The sequence below is a fragment of the Microtus pennsylvanicus genome, chromosome 6 (assembly GCF_037038515.1).
Source record: "Microtus pennsylvanicus isolate mMicPen1 chromosome 6, mMicPen1.hap1, whole genome shotgun sequence".
NCBI classification, from domain to species: domain Eukaryota; kingdom Metazoa; phylum Chordata; class Mammalia; order Rodentia; family Cricetidae; genus Microtus; species Microtus pennsylvanicus.
This window is the reverse complement of record NC_134584.1, coordinates 91,354,904-91,379,450: the sequence shown is the minus strand read 5'-3', so window position 1 is coordinate 91,379,450 and position 24,547 is coordinate 91,354,904. Positions and strand designations below refer to the sequence as shown.

The window sequence follows — 24,547 nt, the reverse complement described above, 5'->3', positions numbered from 1 at the left end:
TCTTTCTGTTTTAGAACAATATAAACCTACAAGGATGGCCAGGAAAGAGGAGGCTACTCCCTAATGTCCTCTGAGCCCCCATGCCCCTATTAATTTCAGGCAAATAATCTCTATAGGCAGGTGTCGGTGCTACTGAGATTCCTGCCTATGGCACTGCAGGTTTTCCAGCTTACAGAACCCAGAAAGTTCCACCCAGAGCCCGTGGGGTTTGTCAGGCCCCTGACATAGCAACTGTGACTAACAGGATTGGCACACAAGAGTCCAAAACCTGGAATTGACTTCCCTGAGCTTGGATGTCATGTTCCTATCAATATGATTCTAAGTTATGAACTGAAAAACCAATAGTATAATAAGTGGCCATAAAAGTGTCAGCATTAGCTCACGGTTACGAGCTGATGGTGATGTAGCCTCGCATTCTCAGCCCACAGAGCCAGCAGCCTCACTCTGAGGGACAGATGCAGGGAAGTGGCTTCCCTTTGCAGTCTCAGAGGACACGCTAGTGTTCAGAGTGACTGTCTGAGAGCACAAAAGTATGGTTTCTTCAAAAGTTATTTAAAATAGCTCGGGGGAGGGGGCGTTAGGCATCAGTGGAGGACACACCTGTGTGTGCCCTTATGGAGGTGAGAGGCAGACTTTTCAGATCTTCCCCTAATGCTCCCTATCTTATCTGGGGAGGGGGGAAGGATCTCTTACAGTTTCCACTAGGCTGGCTGGCCAGTGAGCCCCAGAGACACATCTGTTTCTAACCCCTGCACATAGCACTGGGGTTACAGGTGTGCACTGCATCCCTGGTTTTGTGTTGGTATTGGAAATTGAAACTTGGGTCCTGACTCATGCAAGCACTGTACCCAATGAGCCATCTCCCCAACCTCCAAGATGGCATTAAAAAAAAAAATAAGTCTGAAGAAGCAGAACTAAGTATGGGGTGGGTGGGGAGGACGGAGGATGGAGTGGGTGGTTTCCTTGGATATGGTATATTGAGTGGTAAGATTCGTGGGAAATAGGTTATTGGGGGAGAGCAAGGTAGGTCTAAGCATTTTAAAAAGAAGTATGGGGCTGGGGGTGTAACTCAATGGAAGGCCACAGGCCTGGTATACATGAGGACCTTGGATTCCATCTATAACACTACAAAAATTCGAACAGAGATGAGAAGGGAAAAGCATGACTATAACAAATGAAAATCAACTTAAATGCACACATGTGTGATAGACGCCCAGACTGTAGCAGTATACGCTAATGGCCGGACTTGGGAAGACTTGATTCTCCCTTTGTCTTCAGTGGGCTTGAGGCTTTGCTGACCATGCACAGGCCTGCTCCCTAACACAGAAAGGAGAAACAATGTCCTATAACAGCCCAGACTCAGTCTGCCAGGTGAGCCCCAAGAAAACCGGGAGGCGCCACCGTTGCTTCTGTTTCAAATCAAGTTCAAGAGTCCCGATGAGCGGCTGATACGTTCGGCAAAGAGTTAAACAAGAAACTATAAAAAGTGATAGAAACAATATGAGATCTAACATCTCGACAGTTGCCAAAACTAGCAAATAATCAAACCCGGAGCACAGAACCTCTCCAGACCACAGTGGCACCAACGCCAGCCCCAGAACAAAGCTGGCCCGCATAGTTCTTAAATCCCTTTCGTCTCCGCTCATCTCCTGACCAAATGTTGGCAGCAAATGGGCTCACAGAATTCTGGTTGTAAAAGGGTTCAGAGACTAACCTGGAGCAGTAATTGTCAAATCAGAAGGAGAAGACAATCCCACCCCAGCCCAGCCCTGGAGAGGGTATGTCAGACGCGAGGAAATGGCTATGTAAACGGATCTTTGGCGTAATTGCGCACTGGAGACCGCTTTTTGTTTCCTCGGAAGGCAAGGCCTGTGGAGGGCACCTCAGAGTCTGAGGAGGCGAAAGAAACGCTGTGGAAGGTGGTTAGTGCCATCAGAAGGAATATTGCAGGGGCATTCAAAACTCTCCTAGAGAGAAATCCTTGCTATTCTTAATAATAACTCCCCCCCCCCCTCTCTCTCTCAATTCAGCAAATTGTGACTGAACAGCAACCATGTGCTAAAGAAAGTGGGAGATTTTTGGAAAACAGAATTGATGAGGCGCAGGGCCAACTTTCCAAGCATGTCGGTGCAGGAAGCTCACAAATGTGCAGAAGTTAGTCTCCCATAGACCTGCACGCTGTCCTCAGAGAAACGGGACTCCAACCACACAAACTCATATGGAAAGTCTTCCCTGCAAAGGAGGTGATACCTCCCGCACTGCGAGAAACTTTATGGAGAGGCCTAAATGCCAATGTCAAACGGCAACCTGTGAGGACCCGGACCTGACAGTTTGGAATTCCCAATCAGAAGCATCGATGCTAGAGTTTGCCCAGATTCCACCCACCACCCTTCACATTGTGAGGCAGGAAATGTTTTGTTCTGAAGTCACCACACCTCACAGTTTGCTTTAGGTCCCAATAGATGGCACTCCTAGCAGAAGAAAAACAGCTGGCATGGAGTGAGCCTTATCTCCTTGGAAGTGGGCATCCTTTCATTTAAACCTGATGATTTGGGATCCTAATAAAATGCCCATTATTGGAAGGAAGGGGTGATTGTCAGATGGAAAACTAGGTAGGGAAACGCTCGCCGAAGGCTGCCGACTTTCAGACAGAGGAGCCATAGTTTCTGGTACAAGAGTTAGTCCCACTGAGTATTGCAAGAGAAAACAGGCTGAGCCGTTTCTCTTTCTGGCCACTTAGTAGTGAGTGGTCAGTCCCCAGAAAGACATCGGGACTCTTGCTGTTCAGGGCACCTCTCCATCAGCACCTCTCAGCAGCTCTAAGTGGCTCCGTAAAGACTGGAAGTGATGGCTTGATCTGAGCTTCAAATGTGAGCAGAAACTAGAGAGGCAAACGAAAAGAGGGAGTGAGAAGATCGAGCGCCATTGGTGGCTTCCTGCTTGACCAGGAGCTGTCTTGTGGGTTGGCGCCCGGCACCCAGAGCCCAGCCTGCCTCAGAGCAGACACTGCATCTGTGAATTGAGAGGTGAATGAATTAGCTCTGAACTGGTCCATGTTCAAGGAAATAGAATCCAAGGGGAGAAAAGTATACACTAAAATAAGATTGCAAAATATCCAAGCACCATGTTGTGTCAGACGGGGCCTGAAAAACAATAGACAATTTAGACAAACGTTCAGAAGTGAAATTCGATCAGAATGTCCAGTTAACAAAGCATTTATTTACTCAATCAACATACATTATCATCAATGGTGATTAAGACTTCTTTATAAGCAAAACACTTCTAGAAGGAAGCTTAAATATTAATTTTTAAATAGCAAGCATATTGTTCTCAAGAATGGGAAGGCTAGGTGTGGAGGCACACACCTGAGGTCCCAGCACTCGGAGCAGACAGGAAAGTCACACCACCAGGTTGCCCTTGCGTTAAGGAGTCAGGTCCAGGGTTAGGCTACGCTGCACACTGAGGCCTTCTCTGAGAAAGGAAGCAATATGGGGCAGGAGGGTCTCAGAGAGGATGGGAGACTGGTGGTGTAGCTCAGTAGTTAGGAGCCTGTCTGGCTTGTAGAGGCCCGGGATCCAGTCTCTACCATTACAGAGGTTAAAAATAAAAGATGAATTAAAAAGAATGGAAATAACTAATAATTTCTATTTGTGTCATTAGCCTGTATCTGTGCTTTGTGGCATTGTTAGAAATCTGGGTATTGTTGTTGTTGTTGTTTCGTGATTTCTTTATTTATTGGTTTTGGTTTTGGTTTTAGTTTTTTTGAGACAGGGTAGTCCTGGCTGTCCTGGAACTAGCTCTGTAGACCAGGCTGGTCCTGAACGCACAGAGATCCTCCTGCCTCTGCCTCCCAAATGCTGGAATTAAGAGAAATCTGTTGTTTGTTGTGACTGCTCTTTACTTGTTTATTATCCATCTCCTCTGTACACACCATCCTGGGCATAAGGGCATCAGTATGTTGCGGGGGGGTGGGGGGTGGGATTTAACCCCACTTTCCCTAGTCCTGAGTACTGTATGTAATAACTAAATAAGCGTCCTCTCTCAAACTACCCCCAGTTGATCAGGGCAGGGTTTTAGAATTTAAAGGACAGATGGACCCTCAATGTAAATCAATTTTAGGACCATATTCATTTTCCAGTCCCCTTCCTCCTTATTTGAGAGGGGAACCTCACTGTGCTGCTTAGATTTACCTTGAACACCTGGGTCCACAGCAGCCTCTTCCCTCAACCTCCTGAGCAGCAGACTGCAAGGCTTAAACCCCTGCCTTCGAGCTCTGCTTCCGCCCTGATTTGTGGGAGTTCTTCCTCCTCAGTTAGGAGGATGGCTGGAAAGTCCATCTTCGTGCTCAGTCTGATACTAGCCCACTGGCCTAATGAGGAAGGAGTGGGCAGCCTGGCCTTAAAGCCCATGAAGGAAGCCAAGGTGTTGTTTTCCTTAGAGGCCTGCTTGCTCCAGATGCAAGACTCCATGCTGGCTAAAAAGTGAAGTTCTGTCAAGTCTTGGGTCTGCCATGACATTGCCCTTCAATGGCCCCTTCATCTTACAGGGAGTCACAGATAGCAGAAGGAAAGTAAGAGGCGATGTTGTAAACCTGAGAAGACCACACTTTGGAACAGAACAGAGGGAAAAAAATAAACTTTTGGCATTCATGTTAAATTACCTAAGACTTGAGATTTAAGCTCAATTTGCTGCAAGAATTGTATCCAAATCTGGGCTAACTCCATTCCTTTTATTCAGGTTCATTTTTTTCCCTCCTGCTTTTTTATTTTTAGCAGTGCTTCAATTATTTTAAGATGATAATAGTCATCAGATTCAATTCTGAATTTACGTAGAGCAAGGCCCACGGCTCTCTTTTTTTCAAAGTCTTCAAGAACCCAAACTTTCACAGTGCCACGTTCTGCTCCCGAGACATTAACTCTAAGGAAGCTAATCAAACCCATGTGAAGTTGTAAGCATAAGAAAAGTGCTAGAGAGTGGGACAACTGTATGAGAAACAGATATTATACAGGGAAAATAAAATCAATTCTCCAGACTTCTCTAACTACTGTGCCATTAAATGCATTTATTTCTGAATGAGCTTTGATCTTCGTTTCATAGACCAAGACATTGTCATGAGAGGAATGAATTATTTCCTGTAGGCTGACCTTGTTCATATTCCATACCGAGACCCAATCCTATTACAGCTGCAACTGAGCATAATCCAATTACAATTTTTTTATTTCAAAATATAACATGATCCCTGGGACTTGAGAACCAAATATACTCCAAGGTATTTTTTTTTTCTATTTGCATGGGATTAGGGAAGACTGCAGACTGGTTTGGAGGAGTTTGCTAGGAAAACAGAAGGGCTCATATGCAATGTCTTTTCTCACAGTAGCCTCAGATTCTGAGTCACATGTCCTGTGCACCAGGCAGTAAAACCCTGGCCTCAGGCCATCCCTAAACTCCCTTTATATCCTGAGCTCACTCCCTTACCATTTTAACCAAGGTTTTGAGGGTCATTTTGCTTTTGTCACTTGCTGTCTCTGGTTAGGCCTCATTCGTTTCTCTCAAGCTATTTTCAGGTCCTCTACACCATGAATCGCTGTCCTCCCCAGGCGAGGGTAGTGGGAAAACAAGGGCTTTCAGCATAGAGTTCCTGCAGTCATGAGTCAGCTTTCCTTCACTATTAGCAAACACCCGAGCCAATCCATTTACAAAGACAAAGGGGTTCTTTTGACTCACAGCTGAGAAAACTGTAGTTTATCCGTTTGACATCGCTGTTTTGGGGCTGTGATGGGATAGCATATGATGGGGACTGTACAGGGCAGAGTAAAACCACTCTTCTGGATGAAATGAAGAGACAGGCCGAAGGAGAAGAACCAGATCGACAGAGTCCTCCACGAGACAATGACCCAGATAACCTGAAGTCCTTCTGTCCATCCCCACCTTTCCCGGGCTCTATCACATCCCTGGATACCCTGTCCGTTTAAGAGGCAAGCTCCAACCACTCCCAGTCTTCTCCTTCCCACCAAGGCAAGCTGATCTCCCACCTCCTGTCTTCCTTTGTCTCTTTCTGTCCATTCTTCTCCTGAAGAGGCAACCTCTGCCTCTCCTTTCCCCTTCCTCTTTGTCTCTGTGTCTCTGTCATCTCTGTCTCTCTGTCTCTCTCTCTCTGTCTCTCTCTCTCTCTCTTTCTCCTCCATACCCCCTTACCTCTCTCCACATGGTGTATCTGTCTCCCACCTGCCGAGGTCTCCCATGCTGTCAGGGTCACAACACCATAAATTGTTACACTCACTATAAGACCCTGGATGATCCAGAGCCTTTTCCTGATAATCTCGCTCAAGTCCCTCCTTTTATGAAACATTCTGTGGATGCTCCTTCCCATCTCTGGAGTACCATTCTCCATTCGGCTCATTTCCGTCCATCCTTGAAGACCCATTTCTCTGATTCTAAGACGGCTTCCTCAGTTCCAAGTTCCGCATTGAAGTAGCACTCCTGTTTGTCCATCTTCTGGAGCCCTGGGCAAACTGGGATCCCCGCTCTCTGGCTAGAGAGCTGATACCTTTACTCTTAGAAGCACCTGATAATAGAGACCAAAACTTCTGCCAGAGCCCAAGAGATGCCCAAGAGATGCTGAGCTGGGATAAGGGGGCGTCTGCAAAGGAGACGGGCCTGTTGGCATTTTGGGATCGTCACCTTCGAGCAGAATGTCCAGCTGCCACATGCTTCAAATGCTAGCATCTAAGCTGTTAGCTGCCTGTCGGGAATCCAAGCGAGGAGGAGATGCTGTCCCTACTATGCGGACATCTCCGGAACCCATCATGTTAAATCAACCTGCAACAACAGGAAAAGGACTAGATAATTTGTAACCAGTCACCAGGCCACTTGTCCAGTCAAGTTAATGACAAGGTTCTCTTAACAACCCACATCTGGGTGGAGAGATGCTAACATCACACAGACTCATACAGCAGACTGCTGCCATATTAAAAGAAAATGAAGCAGCGGGCTGGAGAGATGATTCCGTTGGTAATGGATTTGTCCTATAGACATCAGTGCCTGAGTTTGATCTCCAGAACCCATGTTAAGAAAAAAAAATCCAGGTATGCTGCTACTCACTTATAAACCTGAGGCTTGGGAGGTAGAACTAGATCCCTGAAGCTTGCTGATCAATTATCCTAGCTGAATCTATGAACTCTGGGTTCGGTGAAAGATTCTGTGTTTGACGGTAAGGTAGAGAGCAATTGAGAAAGACACCTGATCTCTGGTCTCAATACATATGTACATTCTTACCCCCAACCCCCGACACACACACACTGTGACCACTCATTCCTATGACCAGAACCAGGAAGGACCCATGTGGATAAGTGAGAAGAATCACTGTACGAGCAGTGACGCTGGACACAGGAGTCAATTTTCCCACTTTTTCTGTTTTTATTAAATACCATCTAGAACTCCGAGCAAATGCTTATTGACACGTGATGATTGCTTAGATTATAATAGTCAATATTTCCTCAGTAGGAGCCTGGGTAAAATGATAAAAGTGACAATGTGGTATTGCAGTACCACTGGTTTAATGTCATGAGACAAGAGAGAGATGGCAGAGGGTCACGTGGTCTGAAAATAAGACCTTGGAGGAGACTGAACCATAGCTCCCCGTTTAGAGACAGAGAGGCTGATGCCGGGTCTAGAAAGGGATTGGCTGGTGGCCACTCAGCTTTCTGGCAATGAGACCGAGGCAAGCATGAAGAGCCGTGCCAGTTGGAGCCAGGAGAATGAGAAGCAGCCTGTGAGTGGGACCTGGAAGGACAGACAGGATCCGACATATTGGGCAGAGGATGGTCCAAGGCACAGGGGCAGAATCAGGACAGAGGGAGGAAATGCAAAGACCAGGCTCCGGGTGTGACCAGCCAGATGAGTTAACATGGGAGTCCACCTCAGTTTCCCATCTTTCCAAAACGGGCCTTCATCCTAACCACCATCCCCTGCCACTCGGAATTTGTCATTGTCTTAATGGTCCCTTTCAGGATATTCGTCACCTTCTAGTCTATGTGGTCTTATGAAAATATAGGTCCGATCACACAGCATTGCCTGATTAAAATGCCCACTTATTTAGATAAATAGCATATCTTATTTTTTTCCCTCATTAAGTCCTATGTGAAATGGTATTTCTAATTCCAGGCTCATATTCTACAAGCCTCTTTTGTGGTTGAAGAGATGGAATGTTACACAGTAACCAACAGAATGGGACACAGCTGGATGCATCAGTGGTGGTGAAACCTAAAGCATAAGACTGGGTCAAATAAGGTGACTCTTGGGACCTCAGCACTCGGGAGGCCGAGGCAGGAAAAGCAGGAAGATTGCACGCTTGAGGCCAGACATAATGAGACCCTGTCACAAGAACCAGAATAGAACAACAGGAATGAGCCAAAACCTCAATTTAAAAAAAAAAATTGAACTGCAGAGGGAAACACTCAAGATGTGTGCCTCATAAGGAAAACTAAAAATCACATTGTTTAGAAATACTCACAGAAAGCATAGACCTTTCTTCTTCTGTCAATCAGAAGGCGTAAAGCGACGCTAGTGCCCGGTGTCATGACAACAGGAAAGAGAAGGATGCTGAAGTCAGAGAACACCATTGAAGAAAAAGCAGGAAAAAGTTTAAGAGACCTGTGATGGAGAGAAGGGCTGTGAAATGCCCCCCCCCCACACACACACACAATACATCATTTTCTAGCCCAGACTGGCCTGGACCTCAGCTCCAAGGTCAGCCTCCCATTGCGGCCTCTTGCCTCCCAAGTTCTGGGATCGGAAACGTGAACCAGAACACCTGGTTTCTGTGCATGCATTATGAATTTTCCCCTGGAAGTGGAAAGACAAATGAACGAGAATGGAGGAAACACACGAGGAAATCCCATCACCTTAGCCTCCATTGTGGCCTGCTTCCTGATTTGAGCCGTGTCCACATGCCCCGCCCCCCCCTCATTCATGGAGAATCTACTTTGGTGCTCCCCAGATTCCGTGTGCATGACCTACTCTGCAATGTGGGAGGGGGGGCGGTTAAAGAAGGAGAGATTAAATGAAGCAAATGCAGGGAATGATTTAGCCAGCCCTTCCAGACAATGCACAGCTGTAGACTCCTATTTACGTGCCACTGAGGAACCCGAGGCACCGCACAGCACGGGCACCGGCACGGGCACCGGCACGGGCACCGGACCGAGCACCGGCACGGGCACTGTCTAACAAAAAGACTGAGCAGGAGTGAGGGGCAGGATGCGCAGTTCCCAGGGAACTCAAGCTCCCAGTGTGAGTCACTTGGAAAGCTGACTACTGTCACTCCGACACACACAACTCAGGCCTCGGATGTTAGATGTGACACTATTCTGGAAAGGACTGTTCCTCCCTCCCTCCCTCCCTCCTCCCTCCCTCCCTCCCTCCCTCCTCCCTCCCTCCTTCCCTCCCTCCCTCCCTCCCTCCCTCCCTGCCTCCCTTCTTCCTTCCAACAGTGTCTTGCTATATGAACCCGATTAGCCTGTAACCTGAAGCTCATCTCCTGCCTCACCTCTGAGGTATAGGGCTGGGATTACAGGTGTGAGGCACCGTGCCTGGCTTCAAGTTTTTTTTTTAAAAAAATATGTTTGTTTAAAACATTTATTTAAATTTATTTTAATGGGTATATAACAATGAAAACCGTGTACGTGTCTGTGAGGCTTCACGTCATGTTCTAATATATGTAAACACATTGCATAATGTGAAAATCAAGTTCTAGACATGATGCCTCCTCAAACATATCCTTTCCTTGCAGCGAAGGCATTGGGAATCCTCCCAGCTCTCTGAAGTGCTGGGGCATCATCATGATACAGAGTAGTCCTACTGTGCTCTCCCACCTCCTGCTGCTGGCCCTTCTGGGTACTGGAACACCCACGCCATCAATACCCTGCGAAGTGATGCTGTTGGAAGAACAGCGGTGCCCGGGCACCTCCCTACTTACCCTTCCTCTTCCGGGGTTTAATTGTGCTCACAAAGGCAAGCCCGAGGCCTCTGAAGCATCCCTGCGGCAGTCACAAAGGCAGGGAGACTTCAGGCTAGGGCTACAAAGCAGACTCGGCTCTCCCCCATTGTGCCCAGCAGCTACGACAGTCTCAGAGCCGGCGGGAGTCTTCCATATCTCATACGCGCAGCAAAGTGGAGGAACAATGGAACAAATTATGAACAAGCTCAGAGCAGAGCTGTGGAATTCTTCCCTTTGTGAGCCTCCTCGCTGTCTGCTGGGACTGCTGGCCCGAGGGGGACACGGGGGTGGGGACATCTCAACAGCAGAGGGTCAGTCGAGAGTCCCCTACCTCATATCCTGATGGCAGCATTAAATACCGCAAAACGACCGGGGCAGAATCTGAGAGAAAACCCTCAAAATGTGTGCGCTGAAGTTGTTATTCACAGATTCACAGTAATATAACTACAAAGATGCACCGGGTGCCCATGTTTCCTGCTTCCTCCTCTCCTGTGGCCTTTCTTCTCAGGAGTTTGAGTTCACTCTCAGAAGAGCTGGCTTCCCCAGCTTTGTTGGGCTAGCATCGTGTTTTCCTGCACCCGGATAACTAGAAGAAAGCATCCTTTAGGCAAACTGCTTAGGAACACACCATTAATCACGTTAGTGTTCCAGGTGCAAATTCTTAAGGGTTACCCTTTCTTTTTGGTCAATAGCTGTTTTGGCAAGGTCTTAATTGTACTGATTTCTCTTTCACTGAAGAGCCACTAAGGAAGTCACACCTTTGCTCCTGATGTCCTAAGTCACTCCAAGAAGCTTTTATTTGACAATGGGTCCTTCAGAAACAACACCTATGGAGACAGGCCTCCCCAGAGACTTGTGAATTCTCCACAATACTTGGGAAAGTGAAGGGGGGGAGGGAAATAATGCAAATTTATGTTGTCTCTTACTGAATGTCAGACATCTGGAAAGGACTCCTTCAATGGAACATAAGAATTAAAACAAAGTGACGCATCTGTCCTCAAATTAGCCACAGACACAGTAATGTGACAGCCACTGCTTTCTTCCTGAGTTTCAGAAGAAACGCTGTGGGTTTGGGGCAATTAGGACAATTCCTTTCCCAAGACTTTGAATATTTATTAGCCTTTTAAAGGAGTGGTTAATATAGGTGCTACAGGAAACAGGTGTACTTCTGCAGACAAAGCTGGGAGCCTGTGGTGGGGAGGGAGAGCCCATAGTTCCTTTGCAGTAAACTGTGAAATTTCTTGAGTACCACAGTTTGATTGCACGCTGAGCACCAACAGGCCCTCTTAAGGCCCTGTTTGATAAGGAAAAGAATGATAAGGCTTGTCCTGGGCAAGGTCAAAAGTCAGGGGATAACAAGCCAGTGAACAGCAGAAGCTGGGGTCATAAAGACATTCAGCCATGAAGAAGGAAAGGCATGGTCGCAAACAGAAAAGCTTCATGAAACAGGAAGGCAGGACCTACGGGGACCCGTGAGTGATGCATTCAGAAGGAAAGGGAGTGTGGGCAGTCCAAGAGATGCAGAGATTGTGGCCATGCGGTACTCAAAAGCAAGCAAACATCTCTTGTGTCCTCAGTTCAATCCAGGTCTCAGAATCCTTAACTCAGATGCTAGGTAGATGTTATTGATGGTTTAGAGTTAGGCTGTAAACCGCTATGTTGGGTCCTCCCATGGAGAAGGGACCCGCGCAGACACCCGGCTCTGGGAGGAAGCACGGGGCACGCTAAAAGTGAAGCTTGCTGCCCTTGAGAATTATAGAGACTGGTAGGGTGGCGGCCTTCAGTCTCCTACGATCAGAAAGTACCAGCGGTGGAGAGGGACGAGATTAGAAGCTATTGCCTCTATTTCTGACAAATGCTTGTGTGTTCCCAGCTAAATGAGCCAAACTGCGAGCCTCTTGGCAAACCATTCATACCAAATGCTATACACCCTGGGGTACTGTTAGCTGAAATGGGGCATCACTATTCTGCCAAAGGAGCATTACGCCCCCACAGAACTTCCTTTGCAGTGTCCTTAAGCAAGAGCCAGAAAGACGCATGGCCAGCCTGGCGGGTAGACCTTTCTTTGGGGAATAATTTGGCAGCTTTGCAATGGTTCCTACTTTGCCACCTGCCCCACCTCCTCCTCGAGGAACACAGGAGGACAATTTTTGATGAGGGAACCTGCAGTGTCCCATGCTAACTCAGCTGCTCAGAGCTTTAGTCACTATCCACACTCCCCGCCCTGCCCCCTGCCCCCTGCCCACACCACACACACACACACACACACACACACACAGAGGCTGAGTGTGGATGGATTGACACTTTGGCGCACACTAGAGGACTTGCCCTTTACCTTCCTACACCTCTTCCCCCAAACTCAGTTAAGACAGATCACTCCTTCGGTCACAGAGACAGACCCAGACCACAGATGCTAACTGAAGACAGAGGCAAATCTAAACTGCATCTCCCAGGACTGGAAATGTAGCTCAGTGATTCACAGTTGGAAGGGAGGGAGAGAGGAAGGGAGAGCATCTTCTAGAAGCGCAGCCGCTCTTCTTCATTCCCAAACTTCCTTCTCTAAAATGGACTTGTTTGGATTTCTACCCATTCTTCATAGATCCACATAAGAAACAGACCCCCAAGTCAAAGGACCCACACACCAGGCACATATGTATCCCGGAGACATCAAAAGTGCCAGGCAAGCACCCTTCCCACCCCCACCCCTCGCATTCCAAAGGAGATTATTAACTGTCCCCAGCGAAGGGGGCCTGCTGGAAAGGAAGAGACCCAGTTTATATGCTAATCCTACAAAGGGGAGCGCTTCTCCTCTTGCCAGATCTACAGGAGCAAGAGGGCTGAGTGACAACTTCTAAATCGTCACAGAGTAAACACAGCTCCTACCCCCCAAGCTCTGGGTAAGGATTTTATTTTGGGAAGGCCAAGATGGCTTTTTTTCTTCTTTAGCTTGAAAATAAACCCGAGGTGCGTAAACTCTTGTTTCTCCTTTGCTCCTAAATGGAGGCTTTCTTACCAAGTTTTGTTTCCCCGCAAGGGAAGGAAAAACCACGGCCCTTGGCTCTGCCCCACAGCTTCCCCACCCCCCAGGCTTTTGTGTTCGGGGGAGACTCCGGTGCCCCTGGCGAACTGCACTGGACAGGATTAGTCTACGAGTCACAGCCTTCAAGAAATAATATCTAACACCTTGTTCCCTTTCTCGGTTCAAAAGCCACTGCCACCAGGGTACACTGGTGGTTTAAAAAAAAAGCCTATAATTCATATGCAAAGTAGAGGAGGATTTTCATGATTTCATAATAAAATGTTGAAGCGCTTTGATCTGGGGTTGTAAGAAGCTGTGCAACAGTGCCTCGGAAACAGACAGATATTTGTGTAAGCATCCTTTATGTATTGCCAGTGCGGAATAATAACATATCAAAGCCCCAACTTACCTCATCTGCCTGGTACAGCCAAGGCATAAATAAAGAGGAACAATGGAATCACTATTACTCACTCTCAGAGAGCCAGCGACATCACTGTATCCTTTATAATTGCTGGCAAGAAGATTAATGTTTTGTTAAATATCAGAGCAAGGTCACAAGGGGGCTCGCAGGCCTGTCTAAACACCCAGTCTTTAAGCTCCTTCCTTCTCACTTGCTTTATTTTGGAAATGAACTTGTAGCATTTCATCTAATGATGGTGATTTTGCCTTTGAAAGATGGGGTTGCCATCACCACCTCGCGCTGAGCACACGCACAGAACGCTAGCGAGCACACTCGCAAACACTCACACACTCACATGCATGTACATATCGTAACGCACACACACCACACACATAACACGCACACGCACACACACACTCGCATCTTCTCTAAATGGTATTTCAGGAACAGGCTTGGCTTGACTACAGCATATGGACAATGTTGTTTTGAGGCAGCCTTGCCCTTTGAACCAATGTGGATAATTTATCGCCTGTCACTATGGCTCAAAGCAAGGGGTGTGAGCTTAAAAAGATAGACTTTATTGGGGTCCAGGGGCTCCTTCCCCTCCCTCCCAAAGACCACCAATATTTCCTGAGCTTCTGTTATGTTTAGCCTGTATGTCTGTCCATACAGATGTTTCCAACAGCAAACAGTTCATGACCCAGAAAGAACAAAATATTTTGCCTTGCCCTGGCTTTCAGCACCTGTTTAGACCAAAGGCCCTTAGAATCTCTGCACAGGTCAGAAGGCCCCATCATCAGTGGGAGAGGGGCTACGAAGCTGTAGAGACAGTCTTCCGGGATGGCGTCAAACCCAAGACCCCAAACCAGTGTCAAGGACCCTTACTGCCTCAGGTTCCAGATGTGGAAAAGAAGACAAATAGCAAATGCATGGAAATCCTTGTCATTTTCTCATGAAGAAAACCTTATATGCATCTGCCAGCTTGCCTTTGTCACATGAAGAATTGACCTCCATAGTCTATGTCCGTCTCCCATTGATGGCTCAATATTTTTCCAGGCATCTGTGACAAGGCAGCAGCCTGTGTAGTGCTGAGTTTTAGCCATTGTCATCCCAGCAGCTGCGGTAGGCTTGGCAAGTTCTTCAGGACTGACAGAACGACCCTGGGGACGTGGAGGCTCTGTGCATTTTTCCAGTGGGAACAGTGCCAGTGCTCCAAGGGCTTGGGATCCACAAGTAGGGCTTCCATGATGTATTGAAGTCAGTGAAGTGATGGAGGCCAGCTCACATCTCACATCTGGCAGAGTGAAGGAGAAGCACTAGCGTTGCAAAGGGACGCAGGGTGCCTTCTCAGGGACCTCTCTCTCTCTCCTCTCTACCCCGTGCCTGGAAAATGGGGGGGAGGTTAATTGCATGTCTAATTTTAAGATGATTTCTTTATTTGTTTGTTTGGTTTTTTTCTCCTTGAAGCTCGAGGAGGAATTAAGAAAGCAGCTTGGTATGAGGTGGGTGGAAGGGGCAATTAGATGTGAAAGGAGGGTGCCCTGACTTGAGGGACTTGCCAGAGCTCCAGCAATCTCAGTGGCAGCTGAAGCATAGAGCCACAATTACCATGTGCCCTCCATGTGAATTGAGAAGAGGGTGCCTCATCTGACACAGGAGCCTAGGCTTCCTGTGTTCATCTTAGGATAGACAGACAATGGGCTGGCAGAGCAGGGAGCAGAGAGATGGATAGATGAGGGGAGCGTCAAGGACAGACTAAGAAAGTAACCATCTAGCTGTGTTATGACCTGTAGGACAGACCTGGACCACTACCTGTTTTCTAAATTAGGTTCCATTGGAACACAGCTAGGACCATTTCTTTTTGTTTTAGTATGCTTCCACAAATTGCAACATTATTACATAAGACATATAGACTATTAGTTCTATGCTTCTTTATTTTTTTTAAAAAAGAAAACAAACTAACTTTTACATATCAATCTAAGTTCCCACTTTCTCCCTTCCTCCCATTCCCTTCACATATCCTCCCACCCCACCCCCCATCCACTCCTCAGAGAGGGTAAGGGACAGCCCCGGGGGGCTTTGTTTCCAAGACCCACTCTCGGGTACAGTGGAGATCTTTTGTTATTATTATTATATTTATTTATTTTGCATGTCACACTTGTCACAGCCCTTGTGTGGGGCTCAGAGGACAACTTGTTTGAAGGCTTAATAGCGAGCACCTTTATCCACTGGTCAACTCGGCAGCTGAGTGACTTGGGATTCTGCACTGCCACAGGAAAGCACTTCAGGAGAAGCCAGTGGGAGGGTGGGTTGGCCTTTATCCAGAAGAGACTAGCAGAGATGTAAGCACGGTGGGGAAAGAGAGTTGCCCAGGGTTGTAAGCTGCAAGATAGAAACCCGAGTCACTAGGGCTGTGCAAGTGGGTAAAGACAGCTCTTACTGTAATGGGGTTTCTCGTGAGAGTCCCATAACACAGAGACTTAGAACCAGGAAAAGAGAAAGACCCTACACGCTCAGGTCATAGGCATTTTACGTGGTCAGTGGGTTATTTTAACATTCCTTTTTTTTAAAGTATTGTCTTTATTTTGACAATCTTTCTAGCAAATATTCATTAGGTTGAAATCACCTACATTTTTAAATTTTATTTTATTTTATGTGCATTGGTGTGAAGGTGTCAGATCCCCTAGAACTGAAATTATATTACAGTCGTGAGCTGCCATGTGGGTGCTGGGAACCGAACCCAGGTCCTCTGGAAGAGCAGCCAGTGATCTTAATTACTAGGCCAACTCTCCAGTCCCAAGGTTAAGATTCTTAAATCTCATCTGAAAAAGGCTTCAACCAGACTTGGGTAAGGGATTTTTTTCTCTTGTCTGTCCCTCAAATAGCCCTGCCTTTCTCTTTTGCCTCCTGTATGGAAGTTTCCTTTTTTTTTCTTTGTGGCTGGTTTTGTTTGAGATCGGGTTTCTCTACACAGCTCTGGCTGTCCTGGAGCTTGCTATGTAGACCAGGCTGACCTCAGACTCACTGAAATTCTCCTGTCTCTGCCTCCCGAGTGCCTTGTATTAAAGGCATATGCCATCACATCCAATTTTTTAATTAGCATTTCTTACTGCATGAGTATTTTCATTACTTTTGTTGCCATATATATATATATACAGTATTCTTTGAATGTGCACACACACTGTGAATCTAAACCATGGTGCACAAGTGAAGGTCAGAGGGCAGCTTGTGTAGGAGCTGGTTCTTCCCTCCCACAATGTGGGTCCCAGATACCTGGCAGCAAGTATCTCTTTACCCATCGACCCATCCTGGGGACTTTGATTTGTTTTTTTTTTTCTGATAGAAATTTGTTATGGTGTGAATATGATTTTCTCTTCTATCAGTTACTGTTAAATTTATTTTTGAGATTGTAATATAATTACCTTTCTCCTTTCCCTTCCTTCCCTCCAAGCTCTCCCAGTATGCCCTTCCAACTTTCCTCCAAATTCATGATCTCTTTTTCTCACTAACTGATATTATATGCACATATGTATTTTCACATATATTCCTAAATATAATGTGTTCAGCTCACATAACGTTATTTGTATGTATGTTTTCAGGGCTCATCATTTAATACTGGAAAACTTATTGGTGTACTTCTTCTTGGGGAACTCCACTTCTCCAGCTCCCAGCTTTCCTCCATTGCCTAAAATTCTTTTATAGGATTGAGTCCTGTGAGTTTTTCCCCATCTTGTCCATTGGTGTCATCCTTGTTTAGCTCACATTTGGCCGCTCATGTTAGTGAGACTTCATGACCATGGCTTCTGATATTGCTAGGAGACACAATCTCATAGCAAACTCCCTGGTCCTCTGACTCTTGCAATCCTTCTATACCTCTTCCAAAACGTTTCCTGATCCTTAGGTGCTAGGGTGTTTTGTAGATGCATCCGCTGGGACTGGGATACACGTTTTGATTGGTTTTTGGTCTTCTGTAGGAGTGTTCACGAACACTCATTTCTTACAGCTTGGTATGAGTTGAGTGTGTCCCGAGGACTTGTCTGTTGGAAGTTTGGTCCTCAGTTTAGTGATGTTAGGGAGTGATAGACACTTGAAGAGATGGAGTTCTATACATGGAGATTGGTTGGCTGGACACTATCCTGGGAAGAGGATGGTTACTGTGAAACCCGTAGGTAGCAATAAAAGAACAAACAAGGCCCCTGTGTCATGTCCCATGTATTCTCTCCTGCTTTCACACACTTCCATCATGTGATCCTGCAGGCATGATCCACCAGAGCCAACTCCATGATGTTCAGACATGCAGCCTCAACAGCTGTAGGCTAAAGACAACTTTCTCTATACCACCAGCACTCAGTAGTTCATTATATTAATAGAAAATAGACTAAAATAATAATAAGACCATATCTTCACATTTAACTCATATGAGGGCTAGTGGCTATGCCGAATGGTAAAGTAACCTAGTAAGCATATTTTGGTAGGAAAAGCCAATAAACCAAGCCAGGCACTTCATCTGGTGCTCACGTGAAGCAATGACAACCTTGCCCACTGCAGAACAAAGAGTCCAATGTGTTGGTTTTGCTGTTGATGCTGTTATTTGAGAGCCTGCAAGGTGCACACCAGACAGCCTTGTGTTGTTAAGAGAAATTTAACGTTGGAGTTAATGGGATCTTTGAGGGAAAGACTTTGGTTCTATGATGATTTTCTCACTGTTTCACATTGTCTTTAGAAGCTAAGAAGTTGGTGGTGGTGGCACAGGCTTTTAATCCCAGCACTGGGGAGGTAGAGACAGGCAGATCTCTGAGTCTGAGGCCAGCCTGGTTTACAGAGGGAATTCTAGGTCAGGCTCCAAAGTTACAGAGAAAGCCTGTCTCAAACAAAACAAAACAAAAGGTAGCTAAGAAGCATTATTCCCATGATGCTCTAGAGTCTTATAATCTTAGCTGAAGCCAGGTGGTGGTGGCGCATGCCTTTAATCGCAGCACTCGGGAGGCAGAGGCAAGTGGATCTCTGTTCTGAGTTTGAGGCCAGCCTGGTCTACAAGAGCTAGTTCCAGGACAGGTAGAGCTGTTACAAAGAGAAGCCCTGTCTCAAACAACAACAACAACAAACAAACAAACAAAGACCCTTAGCTGATAACTATGAGGAGTGGAATTTATTGTGAACACCCAAACATGCATGTTGAGCCTTCCCTCCCTGCTGCACTGGGAGATTACACCTCACTCTGCATCTGGGAGGAGGGGTACAATGGCTCCTGCAATGAGAGAAGTTCAGTCATGTGCTCCTTCAGCGCATCAGTGGATGAAGAGACCAGAGTGGTCCTTGGGTCACTGCTGTGGGTGTGGGGTCCTTTGACATCAGCAGTTGGTAGAAACACGGCAGGAACCTGAGGCTGGCTGAGAAAGCATTTCCTGAAGGTGACCACATGAAAAGTCCAGCATGAGCCATCTGTGTCTTAGAGATGTTACATGAACTGGTCCAAAACGAGCCACAGGAGGAAGGGTAATGGCACCAGTCAACTAAAATAGATGCCCAGGAAGGCAGATGGTAGCATTTCCTATTTCATTTGTGATGGTCACACATCTTGAAACCTTGCTAGTCATGAGTTAACATTACCAGCTCACTTAGGCACTTGGAAGGTCAATGCCGTCACCAGCTTCCACCATGACCCCTAATAATGGCCTCCTCCTGTTACTCATACCTCTGTGGGTGTGAGCAGGACCTAGGGGTTTGCTTCTGATGAGCAAGTCTGCAGAAATGGTAAGTGGTGTTGCCCGGGGCTAGGTTACAGAAGTCTGCACATTCTGTCTTGTTCATCTTCTTCTTGCATCTTCCCTGATCTGTTGAAGCCAGCAGTCATCGTGTGAACTTCTCATGGCCATCGAGCAGGGACTTCTCTAGCCAATAGCTAAGATGGAGCTGAGGCTTCAGCCTACCAGGCCACATGGAGGTGAGGGCGACAGCCGTGTGTGTGTGTGTGTGTGTGTGTGTGTGTCCTTTCCTGATAGAGGCATGAGTCAGCTGCACTATCCCCTCCCCCATCTATGAACAATCAGCATATCTGGAACATTTTGTTTTGTTTTTCTTTTGAGATTCAAAAGAGACTCCGAGCTAGGGCTGATTGACAGAATTATTCTGTTACTGTCTTGGAGAAATTCGGTTCTGGTGGCTGCTGCTGCGTGAGACATGGCTCAACACTTAGTGACTTAAAACAATGCAGTTTTTATTTTTCTCCTGGTCTCTTTTGGGGACCATTTGCCAATGATAGCACACAGGACCTGGTGTGTGCAAGCAGGTGCTGTACCCCTGGGTTGCATCTCCAGTCCTTTGCATTCTTTAAGCCAGACATTTGAGCAATATGTGACTGCGAGCTTGCCTGGGCACCCCTGGATGTCACACAGAGGTGCCTGGTATGGGTCATGCCACCTGTACCTGTGTTGGGGGCTTTGACAAGAATAAAAATTAAACTGTGAGGCTTCCCTATCGCTCTCATCCTCCCCAGTTCGCACTCTTGAGCAAACCCGACTTGTCAGATTGCAGCTGGCTTTCCGAAGAATATGGAACTCTACTGCTCCTCCAAAACTGCTGGAAGACTGAAAGGCACAATAGCAATTATATGCCTTAAATAGCCAAAGGCACATCTGACTTTCTTGTTGCTAGACAGGGTCTTATTATGTAGCCCAGGCTGGCCCCAACTTGTACTCCTCCTTTCTCAATTTTCCAAGTGCTGGAATTACAGGCATCTGCCACCACATCTAGCTACAATTTAACTTTTTGTTGTTTTATTTTGACAAATTCTTAGGGAGCCCAGGCTGGCCTCCAACTTGTTATGGATCCAGGGATGACCTTGAACTCCTGATCCTCTTGCTTCGGCTCCCAAGTGCTTAGATGGATGACATGTGCCACCACATCTAGCCACAATTTAACTTTCAATCAAACAAAAGTTTACAAAATTTATTGACTCATGAGTTCTTATCCTGTTTATATCAGAAAACTCATGTGATACTTGGGAAAAAGGCAAAAAAGGCAAAAAAAAGGAAAAGAAAGAAGAGGAAGAAGAAGAAAAAGAAAGAAGGAAAGAAAAAGAAAGAAAGAAAGAAAGAAAGAAAGAAAGAAAGAAAGAAAGAAAGAAAGAAAAGAAAAGAGGGGGGAACGTTATCAGGCTCTTGCAATGTGGTTAGTGTGACGGAGGAGCTGTAGTTTAATTTTATTTCATTTTGATTTGTTGAGATTTGAAAGTCAGAAGAACATAGTAGCCACCATATTGGATGACCCAGGACTTGGTGAAGTTGTTGTATCCCCCAGTGCTTTCAGCTGCTGACTTAGCTTTCCTGGGGCCCAGAATGAACTCACTATCAAACAACTGTGTGAGTGTCCCCTGCCCCACAACGACAGGACACTCGAAAAGCTGACGTGGTTCTGACAGGCTGTGATGGTCACATTTGCACAACGTTTTCTTCTGGGCCATGGTGTACCCCAGAGTTCCACAGAGTTTCTAGTGGTGTTTAGAACAATTCTGGAAGGAAGAAGCATTTCAGTTGATGGACTAACTAAAGAAGCCATCTCCTCAATGAGATGGCCCCGTGAAGTCTCCTCAGGTACTGAACAAGAGGACAAGGTAAGGAGGCAAGAAGGAATGAACTCAGCTGCCTGCATCAGATGGACAATGGCTGTCCCTGCTCTTAGTACTCCGGGTTCTCTGGTGTAGTACCTCACTAGACACTGAACTGTATTGGTTACTTTTCTCATCTGTGACCAAACACATCTCTGAGCTCTATGTGAAGAACACAATTCCAAAGGGGAGAGTTCACCATGATGAAGAAGACTCTGTGACTAGAAGGGTTTTCTCTGTTGCCATGAGAGCATGAGTTGGTGCCTCCTGACATATCAAGAAGCAGATGGTATGATGGGAAGGAGCCAGGAATAATATTACTTCCAGGAGGTCCCCTCAGGTACCCACTTCCTCCAGCTAGGCCTATCTCCTGTTGCTTAGCAGTTAACTCCAAGACAAACCTCCTTCATGGAGGGAAGACCTCTGGTGTTTTAAAGAGAGGTGAGACATTCCATCCATTAAATGCAGGAAACAAACAATTGAAAGGTATCAGGAAGTCCCTGAAACTCAGCATAGCAACTAGGTCCCTCCTTCCCCAGAGAAAGCAGTAAGACTATTGAGAGTCACTCTCACACCAGAGACCAGATGAGCTCTGTCAACAAGGCTGACTCTTAGCCAAAATAAGTGTCTTGGGAAGGTAAAGGCCAGCCAAGCTGCATGAAGAGACTCGGACCTGAAAGCAACATTACCGGTCCTGTCAATCTGCCTGCAAAGTGTGCAGTAGGCTCAAGGTTTCCAGCCCTCTTGAGCTGTCTGTTAGGGTGAGCTTTTGGTGATGTAGCTTTGTTGTCTCTGGTGCTATAGGTAACCCTTCACTCATAATCCAGCACATAGCCCCCCAAAAAACCCCGCTGATTCACCAGGTTGGTGGAACCCTTACTCTGGGTATGTTGGTTCCCTATCTAAAGTGAATAGTGTCACGCTACAGCCTTTTCAAATACGTCACTAACTGGGAACCAAGTATCCACATGGGCCTGTCAGGGGCATTTCAGATGGAAACCATTACATGTGCCACCTGTTTCCAGGGCCTCCTGCTCTCTGGCCTCCTGGAGCATGAGACTGATCATGTGATTTCTCACTTTCAATAGTCACATGAGCCGGTCCGTTAATGTGTCTATTAGTTCCATTTGCAGGGATGACTCTAACTTATATGCTAAATCAGATTCTCAGTGCAGGTCCCAGTCCCTGGAAGCCCTCTGTGATTTCTACTGCTTCCTCTGACTGTCGTGATGCTAGTGTGTTACCAGGGGTGGGAATCTAAATAATCAGGTCAGAGTTTATTGAGACAATGATGATACTGACTGGGAGCTCCAAAGTCAGACTGTAGCATTAAAACTTGGGCCTCATCACCTCCATGACTCTTCCGGGTTCCATGTTTCTTTCTTTTTAAAAACTTGTAGCTGGGCTTTCATTTTATTATGCTTAGATATTAATTAGGAAAGGGATATGCACTTCATAAGCAGATCAATACAGAAGCCAACCCTTAGAAAAATAAGCCATCACTAAACTTCACTTCATGCTCCTATTTGTTCCCTAATGTAAGGCAAAGGATCAGTATAGACCAATAGCACACCAGAAACTCCAAGAGAAACCAAGTATATTCACTTTTTTATTTAAAAAACATATTCTTTCACAATGTATTTTACACATACACACTTTCATCAGTTTCTTTTCCTATAAAACGAGGACAATAAGAAAGCCTGATAGGGTTGTGATGGACACCTGAAGGGCTGAAGAGCACACAAAGACCCTTGTCATGCAAGGTCAGTCTCCATGGGTTCCAGACACTGCTGTACCCTGTACCCGTTATCAACCCCAGTCCAGTTAAAAACTGATCCTACTCTTCTTCACATAACCGAAACAGATACCAGAGGCTGGCAGATTAAAGAAACAAAAAGGTTTATTTTGTTTCATAGTTTAACAGGTTCAGTCTATGGTGAGTTGGCTCTCTGACTTTTGGGTCCTATGACATAATAACAAAGTCATCTGTCTCATACCCAGGAAAGAGGCAAAGAAGCAGAGCTGGGTCCTCCCTTCAGGAGCATATCCATAATGACCTGGATACCTTACATTAGGCCCCAATTGAACCACACTGGGGATCATGCGTTTAACACATGAGGGATGTTCAAGATCTAAACCGTAGCTCCGCCTTCTGTCGCTGAAGACACTCATTGGTGATGCCGTCTCTCTTCAGGAGGGCAGATCAAGGAAAGAAGTACACACAACCGGAAGCAGGATACCCAAAGTCTTAGCCCCGTGGGAGTCTAGAAGAGAAGAGGCGGACACAAACCTAAATTCTCCTCATAGCGGGCAGAGGCATGGTCAGCAGAGAACCAGAGGTCATGAACTGTGCTTGCCCACTCGAGCACACAGTACCCAAAGCAGGGCCCCTCTCACAGGGCTCCAAGCTGGGCCCTGGAAGTAAGGACAAAGAGGCTTCTGGGGGCAGAGCAGGCACCTGCTCAAGACTTGGAAAGTTCCCCACACAGTTCCCCTGCAGGTCCACGGTGGCGCCCAGCTGTGTAAGGTCCAGCTGTCTTCTAGCCTGCGACCTACCAACAGATGACAAGGAGTGTACTTTATTTGAATCGGAGAGGAAAAGAAGCCAGTTTATCTCTTCAAAGATAGTTGAGGGGCTGACAGGATGGTGAGACCCGGGGAGGGGAGGGGCCGCAAGATCCCAGAGGCCATCGTATTCTGAATTCATAAGGTCACACTTTACAGCCCTATTACTCCCACAGCTGATAAGCCCTGTCAAAGAGCTGCTGTCTCATTTCTACATTAACTTTCAAAAGGCTTCTGTATTTTTCTTATAATCAAAGCCACAAGGGAACAACTTGTGACAAATGAATTAAAGAGGTAGAAACAGATTTTTTTAAAAGAACTTTATGCGTACAGAACTATACATATGAATCAAGCCAAGTGTAAGTTAATGGGATCTGTGGAAAAAGGGTTCCAGAAAAGGTAGTCATATCAGGGCATATCTGGGCTGAACCTATAGTGAGGAAAGAGAGGGATCTCTAGATTTAAAGAGACATTCACTCTGTGTGGTACGGACACAAGTCGCCACCTAAGACTTCACCCCTAAAATTCACATCCTAAGCCGTTTGGTTCAAGTTTCCAGTGTGCAGTGGGATCATGTTGCTTTATTTTACCTTGATTAAAAGAAAAACAAACAAAAGAACCCAGTATACCTGCCACTTAGCAAAGTTTTTAGTTTATAATACACCATTGATGATTGATTGTTGACAGAGATTTCTATCCTGCCCAGTTCCTGCAGTCATTAAGTCCCAAAGAAATCACACAGAGGTCTACATTAGTTATAAACTGATTGGTCTAGTATCTCAAGCTCTTCTTAATAACTAATTCTTACATCTTAAAATTAGCCCATTATTCTTCTCTGTGTTCGCCACATGGCTTGGAAGCTGGGTCATGACGGCAGTCTGAAACTTCCCTCTTCCCAGAATTCTCATTGCCCAGCCTCTACTTCCTGCCTGGTCATCCTGCCTATACTTCCTGCCTGTCTAC

At 46.3% G+C, this 24,547-nt stretch overlaps 1 long non-coding RNA gene across 1 annotated transcript; it reads right to left on the bottom strand.

Moving 5' to 3' along the window:
* Window positions 1–3,200: 3,200 nt before the first annotated feature.
* LOC142852931 (uncharacterized) lies at window positions 3,201–10,177 on the bottom strand. The gene is made up of 3 exons (XR_012911028.1): window positions 9,974–10,177; window positions 8,513–8,601; window positions 3,201–6,819 (listed from the first exon to the last, which is right to left on the bottom strand). It is a non-coding gene; the product is annotated as an uncharacterized LOC142852931 (long non-coding RNA).
* Between the last annotated feature and the right edge of the window lie 14,370 nt (window positions 10,178–24,547).